This window comes from Lissotriton vulgaris, chromosome 1_1 (assembly GCF_964263255.1).
Source record: "Lissotriton vulgaris chromosome 1_1, aLisVul1.2, whole genome shotgun sequence".
Classification (NCBI taxonomy): Eukaryota; Metazoa; Chordata; class Amphibia; order Caudata; family Salamandridae; genus Lissotriton; species Lissotriton vulgaris.
Window position 1 is genome coordinate 1,815,491,137 of NC_141685.1, and position 17,485 is coordinate 1,815,508,621.

A 17,485-nucleotide genomic window follows, 5' to 3' on the forward strand; every position below is an offset into this window, starting at 1 on the left:
CTCTCTGTTTGTTCTCTCCGGTCGTTCCTCCACCGGCCTGCGCGATATTTATTTGTCGTGTAGTGTGCGTTTTCTATTTCAACGTTTTTTCCTCTTTCAATTTCCTTGGCATGTGCCGTTGCTCTCGCCTCGGCTCTTGCCAGAGACAGGATGTTCTCCAATGAGATCGGTTCTTTGAGGATCCTTGCCCTGAATCCTGTGTCGCGACAGCCTTCAATGATCCGTAGTCTTATTGCTTGTTTGTTGTCGAACTTGTCAAACTCACAATGTGTCACTAATTTTCTCAGCCTGGTTGCAAAGTCATCCAGTGTCTCATCCACTTGTTGACACGCAATAGTGAATGTATATCGTTCGAAGTCAATGTTCCGTTGTGGGTCGAATTTGGCCGTTAGGCATTTCTTTAATGTCTCATATGTTTTTGTTTCTTCGGTTGGCAGTGTCACTAGAAGTTCTTCAATGTCATCTCCTGCTAAGTTCAGCAGTAACCCTAGTCTCTTTCCTTCTGTTACGTCTGTTGCTTCCATATATCTTTCGAACCGTCTGATCCACTTCTCCCACCTTATTCCTGTTTGTGGCTCCGATAAGTTGGATGGCAGTGGCCTCCTGTATTGTGCACTGGGCTTTGGGTCTGCCATCCTTGCCTTCTTGCCTTTATCTGCTCTTTTCTTCTTTTCCTTTCTCTTATTTTTTTTTTTTAGTCTTTCACTGTTTCTTTTCTTTCTTCCCTTCTCTTATTTTCTTTTTCCTTTGTCACTTTGTTTCTTTGAGTCTTTTATTTCTTTTCCTATTTGTCCTTTGTCCAGCTTTTTTTATTTGCTGTCTTTTCCTTTGTCTGTGCTTTATTTCTTTTCTTTCTCTTCAAATTCGGCACTTTCCAGGTGCTCACAATCTTTTTCTTACTTTGTTCCTTGATGTGGTGCTCTTTCTATGTCCCTTTCTTTTCTTCTCTATTTCTCTTTATCCTTCGTATTTTTTTCTTTAGCCTGCCCTACAAATGGCTGCTCTGTATTTTCTCACTGTTTCTTTTCTGCTGTCCCCATCAAAATGGCTGCCCTTTGTCCACGCGAGACTTCGCTCTCGAAGTCTCGCTTTGCCTGTTCCTAAGATGGCCGCCGCGTTGTTTCTGCTTCTCGCGAGACTTCTCGCTTCAATTTCTGAGCGCAAGGATCTCGCGCTTCTGACTGGGGGCACTAGCGCTGTTCATCCAATGTTCTTACCGCGCTTTGCCGTTTTCTGTTGGACGCTGATCGGGGTGGGCTCCCGTGTAGCTCCTTGCGTCTCTCTGCCACCAGTGACGTTATTTCTAATGCACAGCGCGATCCTCACACGTGTGGATTCGTCACTTCCCTCGTCGCCAGATGTCGTGTTGTTCGCGTTGCACTTGGCACAAGGAACACAGGAGGCTGAATGAGGTTGGTCACTTTCTTTATTATAGTTGTGGTACCAGCATGTCCCAGCACGTCTGTCATCGTCGTCTGTCCTCAGTTGTCTGTCCACTTCCTGTCCTCTACAGGATGTGGTGTCCAGTGACCTGGTCACTGCCCTATGACCCGCAGGGTCCTAGTGCCCTAAGTCTTGTTGTCACCCTACAGTCATGGATGCTACAATGCTGAGGGCGCAGGATGGTTTGCCCGGTCCAAAAGGGCTGGCAAAGCCATCATGCACACTTAGAGTAGTGCAAACTACTCCTGTTGTTATCATTTTATTTTAATTTTATGCACTGCTGAAATAGCAGTGTGGCGACGCTCCTCCGCCTTAGCGGGGGAGCCTCCACTGCATTCAAGTGTGTCTGTACCAAAATAATGCACATTGCTCTTCTCTCTTTGTTTACACTATCAATTGACTGTACCAAAGCAATACAAGTTGCTCTTCTGCCACAGTAAAGCAGTGCACACTGGTACCCTTCCGCTTTAAATTTTGTAGAGGCGTTTTAGTACAAAATGCAATTGACAAACCTACCTAATTATGTAAATATCCACCTCCACCACTCCTATCTATTCTATGTGGAGATCCTCACAAACGTAAGTTTACAACTTAGGGCCTTATTAAAATGTCAGGTAGACTAGCATCTGCCGGACACTGTATCGGTATAGGCACCGCCCGACCATGGGTCGGCGGTTCCCCATACCTTATTACGATGCCACTGGCCATAGGACAAACTCCCATAGACAAATGGGAGAATCTGTTAATCCCTGCACCGCGTGGCAGGCACCTCAGGGCCCAACCAGAGGCCTTAGGGTCAAGGGAGCCCTGCTAGGGTCCCCCAATGTTTCTTTCCAACAGGCTTTCTATGTCGGAAAGCCCGACATGGAAAGCCTGTTGGAAACCGCATTGTAATCCTGCTGGTGTCCATTGGAATTACGTGCCGGTCTCCAACTGGCTGACGGGCTCCTTGAGCATGTCGTAATCCAGCCGGAATGAACAGCCAGTTTCAGTTTTGACCTCCTTCATTGTAATGCGGTTGTGAAAACTGAAACCACGATAAGACTCGGAAAACCTTCGACCTGTGATTGTAGGCTTTCCAACTCTCATCCAAATTGGGCCTTTTGTAGTAAATGTGGGAGGGATAAGGGAGGTGGCAGGAAAAAAGGCAAATACTCACTACGAAATGGGAGGGCTGTTGCTGGACTTGCCCCTCTCTGCAGGGTCAACCACAAACGTTTTGCCTTCACCCCTCCTGCTTTCTGAACCTGTTTTTGTTGTCTTTTTAGTGCTCTGTGCCCTTTAGCAATCGTAACCAGTGCTAAAGGTCTTGTGATCTCCCCATTAAACATGGTAGATTTGGCTTACATCCAATTGGCACATTTAATTTACTTTAAAGTCCTTATTACAGTGTTACTACATTTACATAGGGCCTGTAAACTAAATGCTACTGGTGAGCTTGCAGCATTCACGTGCCACCCACTTAGGTAGCCCTTCAAAACATCTAAGTGCAACCTGTGCATAGTTTTACACTGCCATTTCAACCTGGCAAAATCAACCTTTTGCCAGGCCTAAACCTTTGTTTTTAATACAAATAAATCACCTCTAAGGTAGGTCCTACACCATCCATAGGGCAGGGAGCAGTGTATTTTAAAAGTTGGGTATGTACTTTTAAGTTTTACATATGCTTCCTGTTACAGGCCCTCATTTTTGATGGCCCTCATTTTGATCTTAAGTTGAGAAAATAACAATGGCTTTTGAATTTGTTTTTCGCTGCTATAAGGCCTACCTATCCCATAGGACAGTGGTTCCCAAACTTTTTTGACCTGTGGCTCCCTTGACCTAATCGGCAGTTTGCCGTGGCTCCCCACCATTTGTTTTGCTGGTGTACACGGTCAATGAGCATGTGCATGCATTCGCCTCGCCTGTCTAGGCATGTTAACGGCGGTATGTGCACACTTCACATGCTCTCTCTTTGGAAGGTGTTTATCCTGTGTCTGTTAGCAATCTCGAGGGTGTGCACGTTACCTATGTTTGCATGCTCTTTGCTCGCGGGTGGACGCTCTCTGCTCAGAAGTGCCTGCCTTTGTGCACACTTTCGAGATTCTCTCTCTGAAGTGTGTTCACTTTTCTGTGTGCACGCACAGCCATTCAGAGCTTAAGTGTGTACGCACGCTCTTTGATCGTGTGTGCATGCCTCACCTGGATGCTAGGTGACGTGTGCCAGGGGGCAGGACTATGAGTGACACTTTCTCATGAGCAAAATCTAGCAATGAAGACGAGGGAAACATATCATATCAGAAATTGCTCCCATTTGAGCAACAAGCAAACTCTACAAAGATCTTGAAACTGGTGCAATGCACCTGATCTTTCCAGCAGGGCACGTGCAGGTACACGGCGTCCACCCACTATATTCACAGGGTGGACGCCATCCCCCCTGCCAGGAAGTTGGGTCCCACAGAAATATGCTGAACTTGTCCAGCGAGGGGGCTTTTTTTTCACCTCCAGCCAGGCCGAAGTCAAGGGGCCATCAGGCCTCCTCCTGTTTTGAAACTCCTGACTGGAGGCACTTTGGAACCTCACACTTAAATGTAAATGCAGCAGAGGGGAAACAAAGGCACACGGCTTGAAATCTCTTCACATGTATTTGAGAGGCATGCTTTTGCCTTTGTTCTGTCCCTGTATATAAGTGCAGCCACCGTAAGACTGTCAGATAGGGTGGTCTGTCCCAGTATTTACACAAATAATTTAAATACATTTCTTTTATTTCTTTTATAGCGCTACGTTGTTATGTCATGATGTCACGATATCACTTGCTTAGTGTCCAACTTGGTCAGTCTCCCACTTCTTTTTATTGGACTTGTGCCCTCCTTTACAGATTGCATTTTAACCCCCTGCGCTTCTTTATGGTGGGTCGAAACTGCTCTTAGAGAAAACTCTAATCTCTCTCCAGCAGGAGCATTAATCATAAGTTAGCTTTCATGTTTTTATTGTTGTGTGAGAATTGCTGGACACACAAGTAACTCTAGCAGGAGCTTTTACACCCATAAATTATGTTTAAGCACAGCACCCCCTCCCCCAGCTCAGTCAAAGGTCCAGCTGAACCACAAGAAACAAAAGGATCTCTGTGGCAAAAGCAAAAACCCATTGGGCTATCTACATACAATACATTTCGGTGATATCAAGGTACTACATTCTTTGTTGCAGCAATGTTAACCCTCTGCACTAGTTTATGGTGAGTCTGAGACAGACGGGCAACTAGAGACACATTTCGGGGGGGGGGGGCTGAAAAAGATTTGGGGGGTGGGGCTAATTCTTCCAGCTGTAACCAGAGCGTCTGTAAAAAGGGATGTAAACACAACAATAGCCTAATTTACAAGTGCACTGTCTTTTAAAGACCTGTGAAGTACTTTGGGTGCTACCTTCTTAGCTGCGAGGTAAGACCCCGGAGCTGCACAAAGAGAACTGTCGAAAAACAGTGGGACACTGACAGATCTTACCGCTCAGGAACGCTGAAGACTGACTCAAGTATGGATTGGGGCTGCGGCACTACAGCGAACAGCAGGCACTGTATTATTTCCAAAAGCATGTTGATGAGCGGCTCGTCGCTGTCCTAAACAGGGTGACCTGAGTCCAGACAGCATGAGACTCTCACTGCGTGTGACTGCAGAACTCGAGCTGTGTAACGCAGCAGGGCAGGCGGCTGATGACTGGTCGTTAAATTTCACACATCGTGCCGTGGCGCCCCAGGCACCTTATTACGGCGCACCGGGGTGCTGCGGCGCACAGTTTGGGAACCACTGCCATAGGATAACATAGGGTTATCTTATGACATTTTACACGTGATAACTTTTGTTTGGAAACAGGTAGAAATATCATGTTTTTACTTAAATGAATTGTAATTTAAAACTCACTTTAATGTTAAAGTCGGTTTCCAAGTCATAATTCCGAAAACGTAATTTTTTTAAAGCTGGCATTTTCTTTTCCTAACCATTTAGTGCCTGCAGCCTGTATCCTGGGTCACATGACTAGGTGTGGTTGGCAGTTGCCCTTTGTGTATTATTCCCAGACAGTAACACAAGGGGGAACTTTGTGTTGGCAGGATGTGCCATCCTGTCAGGATCGGAAGAGTGGAATTGTTCCCTGCCCCAATTACATTTCAAAGGGGCTGTCTCAGCACACTCACAAAGAGCTTCACACTAATCCATTAGCACCACAGGGCCCTTGGAGTCAAGGCAGAAGAAGAAAGGAAATTCCAGGAACAGATGTGTGGGTAATTCTATAACCTTCTTCCACTTTAAAGCTTGCACCAGGTATAAATATTGTACCCTCAGTCAAACTCTTCAGTACACTCTTGGACCTGTGGACAACACAGAAGAAAGACTACTCTGCTGCTTGTGGCGTTCCCTGCTGTATGAGGAGGATGACCAGACCTGCTTCCTTTATCCCAGGCTACCTGAAGTGATTCCAGAGGTCAGCTGACGACCTCCTGTTCAGAGCTGAAGGGACATAACAGGCTCTAGAGGCCCCCCTGCAATTGCCCAGTTGCCCTGGTGCAAATGAACCTGCCTGGACCAGCAACTTGACCTGCCAGGCCCCTGCTGGTCTCTGCAAAAGTGAGGCCCTGATCCCCCAGGAGATAATTCCCCATGCCCTGTGCCCTTGGTTGACATCAGAGTCCACTATTCTGAACACAAAGGAGAAATCCTAAAATTTTGGGCTCTTCGTTACCGCAAACGGGCCAGTTTGTGCTGGGATTTTGTCGCCTGTGCTGACCACCAACCTGAAGCTCTAGTGGACCCGACTCATTGTGCTACAGTGGACGCCAGTGACGACCGGCAGCGCGAGATCTGCACTTCGCGCTACAGCATCGACACCCCGCTGTGACCACCAATGCGGATTTCCAATAACGAATGTCCACTAAACCCAACAGGATCTTTGCGACTGCTCGTCAGACGACAGCGACGCCCATCTGCGATGACTTCCCCTGCTCTTTGCAGTCTCCCCCACTGGAACTAGACTCTTTGCACAGGACATTGAGAAGGCAACTTTTTCTGTAGGATTAACCTAGTCCCTGTCTCCAGTCCACGCTCCATTGTGGAGAGCCTCAACTTGTGACTTTCTCCCGGCCTAGCACGGCCAGATGACCGCGACTGGTGTCTTGTGCTTTTAGGCAATTTTTTCACCTAAATCTTTGAAATTACATATCTTTGGTTCTACTGATTACATTTTTGCAGTTCTGGACTAAAATCATTAATTACAATTTACTCTATTTGTCTAAATTGGTGTGGGATTTTCTTTTGTTGTGTTTTTAGTTTATTAGTGTTTGTGTGCTGCATAAATACTTTACACAATGCCGCGAAGTTAAGTCTGACTGCTTTGTGCCAAGCTACCGGAGGATTAAGCTCAGGCTAATTTTGTGACTTTTGTTTTTCACCCTGACAAGGATTGTGGTTGTGTAAAGAGGAGTTAGGAGCGATTTAGGGATGGCTGAGGAGTGGTTTGAGGGGAACAGACATCCATTCACAAAAGAGTAAGAACATTACTTTTCACTAACTGTACATCTAAAGTTACTACAGTCAAAAAGGACCCAAAAGTGTAGTAAGTGTTATCCCTGCTCAGGCTATAACTCACATGGCCAACCACTGGTACTGCAACATCCTCTCACAGAAAATGGTGGCGGTAGTGCTGCAAGTTGCTCTTCTGCCCACAGTAAATCAGTGCACAATGCTATCCTCTCGCTTTATGTTGTGTTGAGGTATTTTACCAAAACAATGCGCACTGCTCTCGGTCTCCTTGTCTAGAGCTAATGCTGTGAGTAGACCAAAGTATGCTGCTGTCGACTCACTTCACCCAAAATCAAGAGTGTTTACTAAATTAATGCATGCTGCTCTTTTTCAGCACCAAGTGTGTTTACCAAAACACAACAAGCAGCCCTGTGACGATTTTGCTCAGCATCGTGCATGTGTACCAATTAATGCATGCTTCTCTTCTCTCACTTTACCAAGCATTCTGGCCTGTGCTGAGCAATGTAAACAGCATTTCTTACAGTGTGCCTTGTATTGAGGGTGTGCACCAAAGCAATGATACCAGATCATTCTCTGATATCCACCTCCACCTTGTTACCATTCTGGGTACCTAAGCTTCAGTTTGAACACAACCATCAACACACTCTCTTCATCCAAACTCTTTCAGACTGCAGTGAGCAGCTCCTACTCCTATCTAGGTGTACATACTTAATCGCCGTTGACATCATAACAAAATGCCGAATGTGCCCGTCTGTAACCCAAGTGGTCTTTTGATACCTTTGGGTCAAGTTTGCGCTATGGAAAAAAGAAAAAAGTCAGAAGCTGTTTTATGAAACAGCAGATGGTGAGTGTGGCATCTGCATGACAGATAAAGACTGCTTAGGGTTTTTGGCCAAGAAAAGAGAAGGCATGCATTTCAGATGGTCCAACTGGCTTGCGCCACTAGATAGCTCTCTGGTCGCTTATGAAGCCTTCTCTGCCTTCACCACGCCAGCCTTCCTACCCAACAGCAGTCACTGCTCACCTGCTAGCTGAACACAGTGCCCCTTCACTGTAAACCTTGGTACACTACCTCACTTCTTCCTCTCTAGCAACCAATGTCAATGACTGCTCCATGGATAGAGTAGTCAGAATGGCCTTACCATACTTAGTGAGTTACCATACTGTGCATACGCAAATGGACTTCATATTCTTACTGTACACTGTCTTCGTGCACAGCGCACATACCCCAAAGTCTTCAACACACTGTATTCATATAGGTGGATTTGAAGCCCCCACTCAGGAAAAGAAAACAGATTTCACGAGGGTAAGTTAATAGGCTCATGTCTCAAGGGCATGGATAAAAACACCTGTGCTCTTCCTTTGAATTTGAGCAACGACTCTCAGTATCTGCATTCCTTGTTTCAGAGGACCATTAGCTCCCACCCACATTAGTGTGGTATGCTTCAGTGTACTCCCAGAACAGCAGAGTCTTGTGTTTTGCTAGTGAGCGCCGACAAATATAGAGCGCACTGAGTGGGATCACAGCTTAAAGTGCAGACTGAGGGAAAAACCTGGGGCAGACCAGAAAAAGTAGAAAAGAATGGCGTGCCTTCCCTTGCCATGCAAGTACATTATCAATACATTACACACCTCTCAAATCAAGCTGTTAACCAGGCGAATCCCTGACACACTACTGCTGAAACCCTCGAGAGAGTCTTATGCAGTATAGTCAAGTGCAAGCAATGCAAGGAAGTGGACAACCACAGAGGCATCATGTATATGGAAGATGTCAGATTTCACGGTATTAGTCATGTTGCTCCTTCCTAAGGGGTACAGGAAAAGTTATGTGACCCTTACAATTATGCCAGTTGCCATTAGTGTCTCTATATCCTTGTTAAGCGAGGCATTGAGCTGTCTCCACGATGGGGGAGGGCACACGTTCAGTGTACCTCTTGGCCAACAGAGGTGGGTGCTCAATTCGTTTCTGGATGTTAGGGAAGATTTCTTGTCTTAAATGAAGAGATTAAAGAAAAATATTGTTATGCAGGTCATATTCGACCTGAATATCTGCTAAAGTACACAACACAGTTGCATTACCTCCAGGTCCCTTTAGTCCTCTTCACCATCATAACTAATGAGATAGTCCCATCTCGCACACAGAAAAAAGAACGAAGGAATGCTGGACCTACCCCTCCCCCTCCCTCTGGGAGTACATAAGCGTACAGGTCCCAGCATTCCTCCTGTTCTTTTTTCTGCCTCTAACCTACGATTTGAAACGTTGCAGGAGCAAGGACGCTCCTGTATTTGCTGGTATTCTCACATGGATACTGCTGGGCGAGTGTCCTTGAGTCTTCAGGTTTCTCAACCCCCTGCCGGGCTTGGGGGGTGTGGTTCGGGCCCCCTTGCTGCATGGTGTTGCTGGGGTCTTCTGGCCACCCCTCCTGGCTTGCCAGGCTTTGCCGAGAGGGGGCACGGCAGTGCACAGCCAGTGGAAGGCGGTTTGCTGTGGTTCCGCCTTCCGGGTCATGTTGCCTGTCTTCCGGGATCGGAGGTGCGGCGGAAGTCGGGCTTTACATGGCGGGCTCCTTCGCTTTGGAGGATTTAGGAGCCCGCGGGGTCAAGTACCGCATAGCGGCTGTGGCCTCATTTCTCCTGCCTGTGTGTTGTTTTCTGTGCTTTGGACGGTGCTGGTATTTTCCTCGTTTCTTTGACTCCGGTCTGTTCCTGGTGAGCTCTTGGTTTCCTTGTTGGATGAGTTGCTGTGGCTCTGTCAACATGGGGAGCATACGCAGAAGAGCCGCCATAGGGAGCACTCATCTTCCTCTGAATTCTCATCCTCCTCCCCTTCTCCTGCCAGGTCTTGGCGTCGCAGGGAGTGCGGTGATGCCAGGCTTACGCGTCTCATAAGGGAGAGTCTTTGTGAGATGGGAGGTGATGGTGCTCGGTCAAAAGGCACTGGTCCGGTGTCTTCTGGTTCCTTTGATGGCGAGGTTGAATGGTTGGAGGACTCTGAACACAAAGGGAAGTACGTTGATACGGACATGTTGGCTGGGCTGCTGAAGCATGTCAAATCGAACATGGGGTTTCCGCTTGATGAGGCTCCAAGCACGTCTGGTGGTCCCCAGTTATGCCAGTTTCAGAGCTCTGCCACTGTGGATGTGCCTATTCATCCTTTCATTAAGGATGTCCTGCAGCGGGAGTGAGTGGATCCCAATCGGATCTTGCTTCCTCGTTTTATGGCGAAACTTTACCCTTTGCAGGATATGGCTATGGAACTGCCGGACTCCATACCTATTGACTCCTTTGTGACCTGTCTGGTGGGTCGCAGTTCCTTGGCGGAGGATCCAGTGATAAAGGATCCTGTTGACAAGAAGGTTGATTCCTCCCTCAAAAAGGTGTATTCTGGTTCCCATTTGGCGTTGAGGACTGGCACCTATGGAACTTATGTTTCTCAGTCCTTGCTTTCGGATCTCAAGTCCCTTTACCAGTCAATGGATTACTCTACTGACTGTTCCAGTCTTCTGGAGCATATTGAGAGACAAGTGGAGTTCCTCTCGGATGTGTCCTTCGATGTGGTGCGGGCCTCTGCCCTTTCCAGTGGGGCATGTGTGGCTGCCCGTCGCAATCTAGTCTTGCGAGACTGGAAGACTGATTCTGCCCCGAAGACTTGCGCTTTGCGTCTGCCTTTCAAGGGGACAATGATGTTTGAGGCAGAGTTGGAGATAAGTTACATAAATTGTTGAAGGAGAAGAAGAATTCTTCTTCTTTTAAGCAGCCTATGCTATTTCTGTTTCCTCTAGGCCTAAACCTTTTTTCGTCCTTCTTCTTGTGGACAGTTTTCTGGGGGTCGGGGAAGATTTTCTTCCAGGCGTGGCCGGGATAGGAAGGCTAAGTCCCCCCCTCCCAAGCCGCGTTCCTGACTATATGGCTGGGGATCCCGGTTCATTGGTAGGAGGTCGGCTGCGTTTCTTCCTGCCGGCATGGCTGCAGTCTTGTTCAGATGCTTGGGTATTGGACATCATTTGCAAGGGTCATGTAATAGAGTTCTCCAGTCCTCCTCTGGACTCTGGGATAGGTCCAACCCCTTGGCCGTACTGTCTGTCCAAACGGTCCGAGCTGACTCTGGGGATCGATGCTCTTCTCCGGAAGGGTGCGATTCAGGAGGTGCCTCCTCTGGAGATGGGAGTGGGGTATTACTCTCGGATTTTCCTGGTTCCCAAGGTGACAGGGGGTTCCGCCTGGTTCTGGATTTGAAAACACTGAACATTTGGGTGGTTCATCTGCCTTTTTGTATGGAGACTATTCAGAGGGTGATCCTGTTGGTGATTCCAGGCCATTTCATGTGCACCCTCGATCTTCAGGACACGTACTTTCATGTCCCAATTCATACCCTGTCCCGTCGCTTCCTGAGGTTTTGTGTTCAGGGGTGTTACTTTCAGTTTCAGGTCCTGCCGTTCAGCCTGAGGTCTGCTCCTCGTGTATTTACCAAGGTGGTGGCCCCGGTGGTGGCTGTTTTTCATCTTCGGGGTCTCCTGGAGTACCCTTACCTCGATGACTGGTTGATCCACGCTTCATCTCGGTCCCTGTTGTTGGAGGCTCAAGGGGTGGTATGTTCTGTGTTGAGGGATCACGGGTTTCTTCTGAATCTCCCCAAGTGTCAGATATCTCCCTCCCAGGACTTAGTTTTCATTGGAGTCCGGTTTTGGACCGATCTCGGAAGGGTGTTCCTGCCTGTGCCTCGGGTATTGACATTGGTGTCTCTGGCTCGGCGGTTCTTGGTAGGGTGTTGCTTTCCGGTTTGCCTCTGATTGCGTCTTCTGGGGCTCATGGCGGCGACGATGTTTACTGTGGCCTGGGCTAGTTAACATCTCCGCCCTCTCTGGTTGTACCTTCTGTCTCGTTGGGATCCTATGTCTCGCAACCTGGATTGTCTTCTTCCTGTGTCCCCTTCGGTCCTCCCTGCCCTTCTTTGGTGGACAGTGTCAGCCCATTTGTCGCAGGGTCTGCCTCTGCAGCCTTCCCCTCTGGTGGTCCTGACTACGGATGCCAGTTCTTTAGGGTGGGGTGTGACCTTGGGTTCCCTGTCCCTCCAGGGTCGTTGGTCCCTTCCAGAGAGTCGTCGTTCATCCAATTGGAGGGAACTGTCGGCAGTGCACCGGGCGGTGATGGGTTTTCGGGTTCAGTTGCTCGATCGCCATGTTGTGGTGAGGTCAGACAACACGGTGATGGTTGCCTACCTCAATCATCAGGGGGGTGTCCTCTCCTCCTCCCTGAACGCGGTGGTGATCCCCCTGTGCTGTTGGGTGGAGGGGCATCTGTTGTCTCTGTCGGCGGTTCATATTCGGGGTGTGGACAACAGGGCGGCGGATGCCCTCAGCCGTTGTTTTCCTGCCTCTCTGGTGTTGTCTCTGACTCTGGTGGCTTTTCGGCTTGTGTGCAGGAGGTTTGGTCTTCTATTTCTCGACCTCTTTGCTTCCTGGGTCAATGCCCAGCTGCCCCGGTTCTGCTCCCGGGGTCCTCAGGAGGGTTGCTCGGGCGTGGATGCCCTGACCGTTCCTTGGCCGTCCAGGCTCCTCTATGCTTTCCCTCCTCTGGCTCTGATTCCCTGGTTTTTGGCACGCCTGTGTCGGGAGGATTGGGTGGTGATTGTTGTGGTTCCATTTTAGCCGCAGAGGTCTTGGTTTCCGACTCCGCGGTTGTTGGCTGTACGGGGTCCCTGGTTTCTTCCTTTGTCTCCTTCCCCCCTGCGGTCTGCTCCATCGCTGTATCTTCTGAGGTTGCGTCTGTCGGTGTGGCTGTTGAGAGGCAAGGTTGGCGTCTGAGGGCTTTACCTGAGCATTTAGCTGTGGCTCTTCAGGGTTCCTGTCGCCCGTCTACTCTAAAGTTTTATGACCGTCATTGGGGTAATTTTCATTGTTGGTGTTTGGCTCTGGATTTGTCCCCTTTGGTGTGCCCTTTGCAGGTGGTGCTGCAATTCTTTTGGGAGGGTTTTAAGAAGGGTTTGGCTGTTTCCACGTTGCGTGCTCAGTGGGCTGCTGTTCGGGCTATCCGTTCCCCTTGGGGAAATTTGTCTGATGTCGAGGATCTGGTTTCGCGTCTTCTTAGGAGTTTTTCTCTGTCTCGTTTGGTGGTGCGTCCTTCCTTTCCTTTGTGGGATCTGCTTTTGGTTCTTCATGCTCTGGTGTCCCCCCCGTTTGAGCCTCTGTCTGAGAAGGATGTTAAGTTAGTGACTCTCACGGTGGTCTTTCTCGTGGCTATCACTTCTTCTCGTCGCCTGGGGGAATTGGGGGACTTGATGGCCCAGGAACCTTTTTTGTCCTGTTCTGAGGATGGGGTGGTTCTCTGTTTAGATTCTGCCTTTGTTCCGAAGGTTTCCTCCCAGTTTCACTGTTCTCAGGAGTTGGTGTTGCCTGCCTTGGGGTCTGGACTCTCCGGGGCATCCTCCTTGGTCTTTGCTGGATGTGTGCAGGGCGTTGCGTGTCTACTTGGAACGCACTGCAGGATTTCGGAAGTCTGACTCCCTTTTTGTTTCCTTTGGGGTTTCTTCTCATGGGGGGAAGGCTACTTCTGCCTCCATTGGTCGCTGGCTGAAGCAGGTCATTGCTTTGGCTTATTCTCTTTCTGGGTCTCCTCCTCCTACGGGGGTTTAGGGTAGGTCTACCCGTGGGATGGCTGCTTCCTGGGCTGAAGTTGGTGGTGTTCCCCTTTCTGAGTTCTGTCGGGTGGCCACTTAGGCATCCTCTAATACCTTTATTCTGCATTATCGTCTTCAGAATTTGTTGGGGGATGATGTTAATTTTGGTTTGGATGTACTGAATGCTGGGTGCTCCTGAATGTCTTGTGTCTGCTGTTCAATAAATCCCTGACCTTTTTGCATTTGGGTTGGTTCTGGTGGTTTATTGTTGTTGAAGACCAGTTACTGCTTGGGTATTCTCATTAGTTATGAAGGGGACGAGGATTAGAGAGACATGGGGGTAATGTCCTATTACTTACCGGTAATCTTCATTACTCCGGGTACCCTTGTCCTCGTCCCCTTCATGGCTTCCCTCCCTCCCTGACTTGCCAGCCTTCATCTGGACTTGGTATTGTCAGGGGGAATGCTGGGACCTGTACACTTATGTACTCCCAGAGGGAGGGAGAGGGGTAGGTCCAGCATTCCTTCGTTCTTTTTTCTGTGTGCGAGATGGGACTATCTCATTAGTTATGAAGGGGACGAGGACAACGGGACCCGGAGTAATGAAGATTACCGGTAAGTAATAGGATATCCATCACATCTTCCAAGCACAGTGCGGTGGGGGTGTATACATTGTTGCACACTAAGCAGCATCAGGGATGTGTAGCAAAATTATGAGCACTTTCCTCCTCCCAATTCACCTAGCATTAAGCATGTTTGCCTGAGCAAAGGCTCCAGACTCACTGCTCAGTTTGTGCACATTTGAACTGTTTTTTTTAACAATGTCAAAAAAGTTGAAAGCACTGCACCAGCCAAAAGATGAATTTTGGTCGGTTCTTGCTGCCTTGCTTATGTGAAAGCACCAGCAGCACAAGTGTGGGGAATAAACACAGAGCACAGACATAGGAGGCACCGAAAAAGACATGTTGCACAGAGAAACCGAGCACGTACTTATTCCTATCTGAATTTACACGTGCTAGCACATTAAAGTCACACCCATTGGCTTTGTGTTTAGTGCGTTTGAGGGATATACATTTTTCTATTTCTGTCTCCAGTCTACATGAGGCCGGTGCATTAAGTTTAGTATTTTGATGGGACTTTGAGTGGGTGAGAGATTTGTATGTGAGGAGGGAAGGTGCAATTTTTAGGTCTCCGCATGATCCAGGGCATGCACTGGTCTGGCCGAGACATTTAGTAGCTGCTTTGAAAAGTGCTACTTTCTTGGCCACCAGGTTACTATCACGCGCACAAGAGTGCACGCGGATGCGCGTTATAGCAAGCTGGTCACCATCAATGTAGCACTTGCGGTGACGCGCGTGCGGATACATGCGTCACCACTCGCGTTTTTTTTTAAATTTCATTTCGCGGCTGCGCTGCTTTACTTTTACGGCTGCGCGGCCAATGCTTCTTTACCTTCTGACTCTTTTTTGCAAACCAGGATTGTGGGAGTTTGAAATGCTGCAAACTGTTCCTCATTGGCAGCTTACTTGTGAGAGTTTCCTGCAAGGTCCTGTTATTCTCGGACTGTGTGGCCATGCATTCTCACACATCAAATCCTTTTGTACCTGGTTACCACTGTTCCATTCAAAACAAAATATTAGAGCGATTATCTTGGCTTTAAGATTGGTTTCTGTAATAGTGCATATGATCATGAAGTTGTCCATGGAATCTCCTATTGACAGATGACCAAGTAGTTGAGGCACTTGGTGCCATCAAGTGTGATTTAAAGCGCGGGGCATGCATTATGATCGATGTGCTCTCTTGAGGCTGTTATATTGCTATTCAGGCTCGCAATGTAACTTAGAAAATCGATTTTAAAATGTGACTTTAAGGAAATGTAATACTGGTCTACGGCACCCGATTGAGTAGTCATTGCAGCATATTAGGGTCTTGTATGCTCTGCATGTATGTCATACAGAAAACATCACTCCATGCGAATAAATCTGACCTGAATTGTATGTTTACTTCAGTTTTCATCTATGTGCTGGATTGCTTAGTGTGTTCTACTGTTGAAGGAACCCTTGTGCATTTTTTATTATAATGTAGTGTTACATCTTCGTTGATTTGCTAAGGTGATTTAATAGATTGTGTCAGTTTCTGCTGAAATTTACTGTAAAATACGAAAGACTTTTGTACATAACCGCCATCGACAGCTGGGCTGCCGCTTGTGTATATTCGGGCTTTAAATTTGATTTTAGGTGTGTGTGTGTGTGTTTTTCTTTTAGCTAAGCAATATATTCTACACGTTATTCATGGTTGGATTGAGGTTGGCATGGGTGTTTTGTATTTGGATCCTTGTTGCAGCTGTTCAGTAATCTTTGTGAATCCATTCTTTGGCGCAGATTGCAGCCTGTTACCATAAAGGATTTGTTACTGGGGGATTCGATTAAAATTCTATTCGTTGGGGGCTCGCATGAAATCATTGTGTCCTCGCCTGGAGGCATTGTGATTTCGCCACCACTCTCCCACCTGCCACACACACCCTGCTAATTCCAAATGAGCAAATCTAGGAGACTTTAGTTATATCTGATGAACAGAAAAATACAGAATTATGCTTTGTTAAAACGAAATATGTTTTATTAGATCCTTTTCAATCATTGGCGGTATAATTTTCTAGAATGCAAGTAGTTTGGTTTATTTGCCACATATTTGGTTGCCAAATGTTTTGTATTCCATCAAACATGAAGAGATATCTTTTTAATGTAAACTGAAGATTGCTGCACTATATGTATATCACATTTACTGCAGCTGTTAATATAAAATGCACAGAAAAATCTAAACCAAGGCGTTCATACTAAGTTGCCCCTGTCAACAGTTGTATGTATTGAAAAACCCATTGTACACTAACTTCATCAAACTTGTACATGTATACAATATAAAGCTAGCCCACAAAAAGCTCAATTTTTACAAAAATGTATCGAAATTTGCAAAATATTTATTTTGGTGTTTGTCGTATTAGTGAGATTTTTGGGAATGGGCAGATTGTTTTCAGTGAACAACAGATCTTCCCTGTAGAATGATTTACACAATGTTGTTTTCCCTCATCAAGCAGCGTGCTGTTTGCTTTTGATGTTAATATATCCTACCTTGTTTTGAGCTGCTAAAGGCTTAGTGTTCAAGAAGGGTTTTCTGCCGTGGCCTCCAGTTTCAACTTCCAAACAAACCAATTGATAGCTCTTAAGTGGCTAGTGGCGATTGCTCTTCAGGTTCATGGCGGTGATCAGGGAATTGTTTTTAATGAAGAAATGGTTGCACATTGTGTGCTTTTTAGATGAAACATTGGTGGGCATTCAGTTGCACTGATTGCCTACCGTAAGCTCTAGCCTGGGTTTTGCGCGGAGCCACCTTAGAGGAGTATTTTACTAAGGCTCTTACGTTGAAGAAACGTATGTGCCCAAATGCTTTAAAAAACAAGCATTGGCATAGCCAATAGGTCTCGCTTTTGGGACCTTCTAAGTATTTAGTTATGCAGCACAATATCCTTGGTGCAACCACATTAACTGTTGCGTGGCTAAACATTTATAAGGTCTCAAGGCGAGACCTGTTGGCTATGCTAATGCTTGTTTCATAGGTTGTTGCCTGAGTCGAAGGATTTGAGGAGGAGTATGAGAATGTATTTGTCTTTTCACACTGGAGTGATATCTCCCAGAGGATGTGTGTTGATCAGAGCTATAATCAAGGAAGCCATCACTAGACTATTTTTTCTGCCATGTGAGTGGTGTAAGTTGTTCATTCATTGGATCATGGAGTTTTATCGAGTTTTTTCGGTTGATCAGTTTGTATTTATGGAACCTCTTGCAGTTAAAGGGAGCCACCATTTTTTCGGCCCTCTAGAAGTAGAGGATGTTGTATCCTAGTGGTAAGATAGTGGCATGGAGAA

General features: G+C 47.1%; 1 protein-coding gene across 1 annotated transcript in view; it reads left to right on the forward strand.

The window, feature by feature from the left end:
* LOC147751267 (putative tetratricopeptide repeat protein 41) overlaps positions 1 to 17,485 on the forward strand; it is a 496,241-nt gene that overhangs the window by 65,613 nt on the left and 413,143 nt on the right. The gene's annotated exons all lie outside the window — the stretch shown is intronic.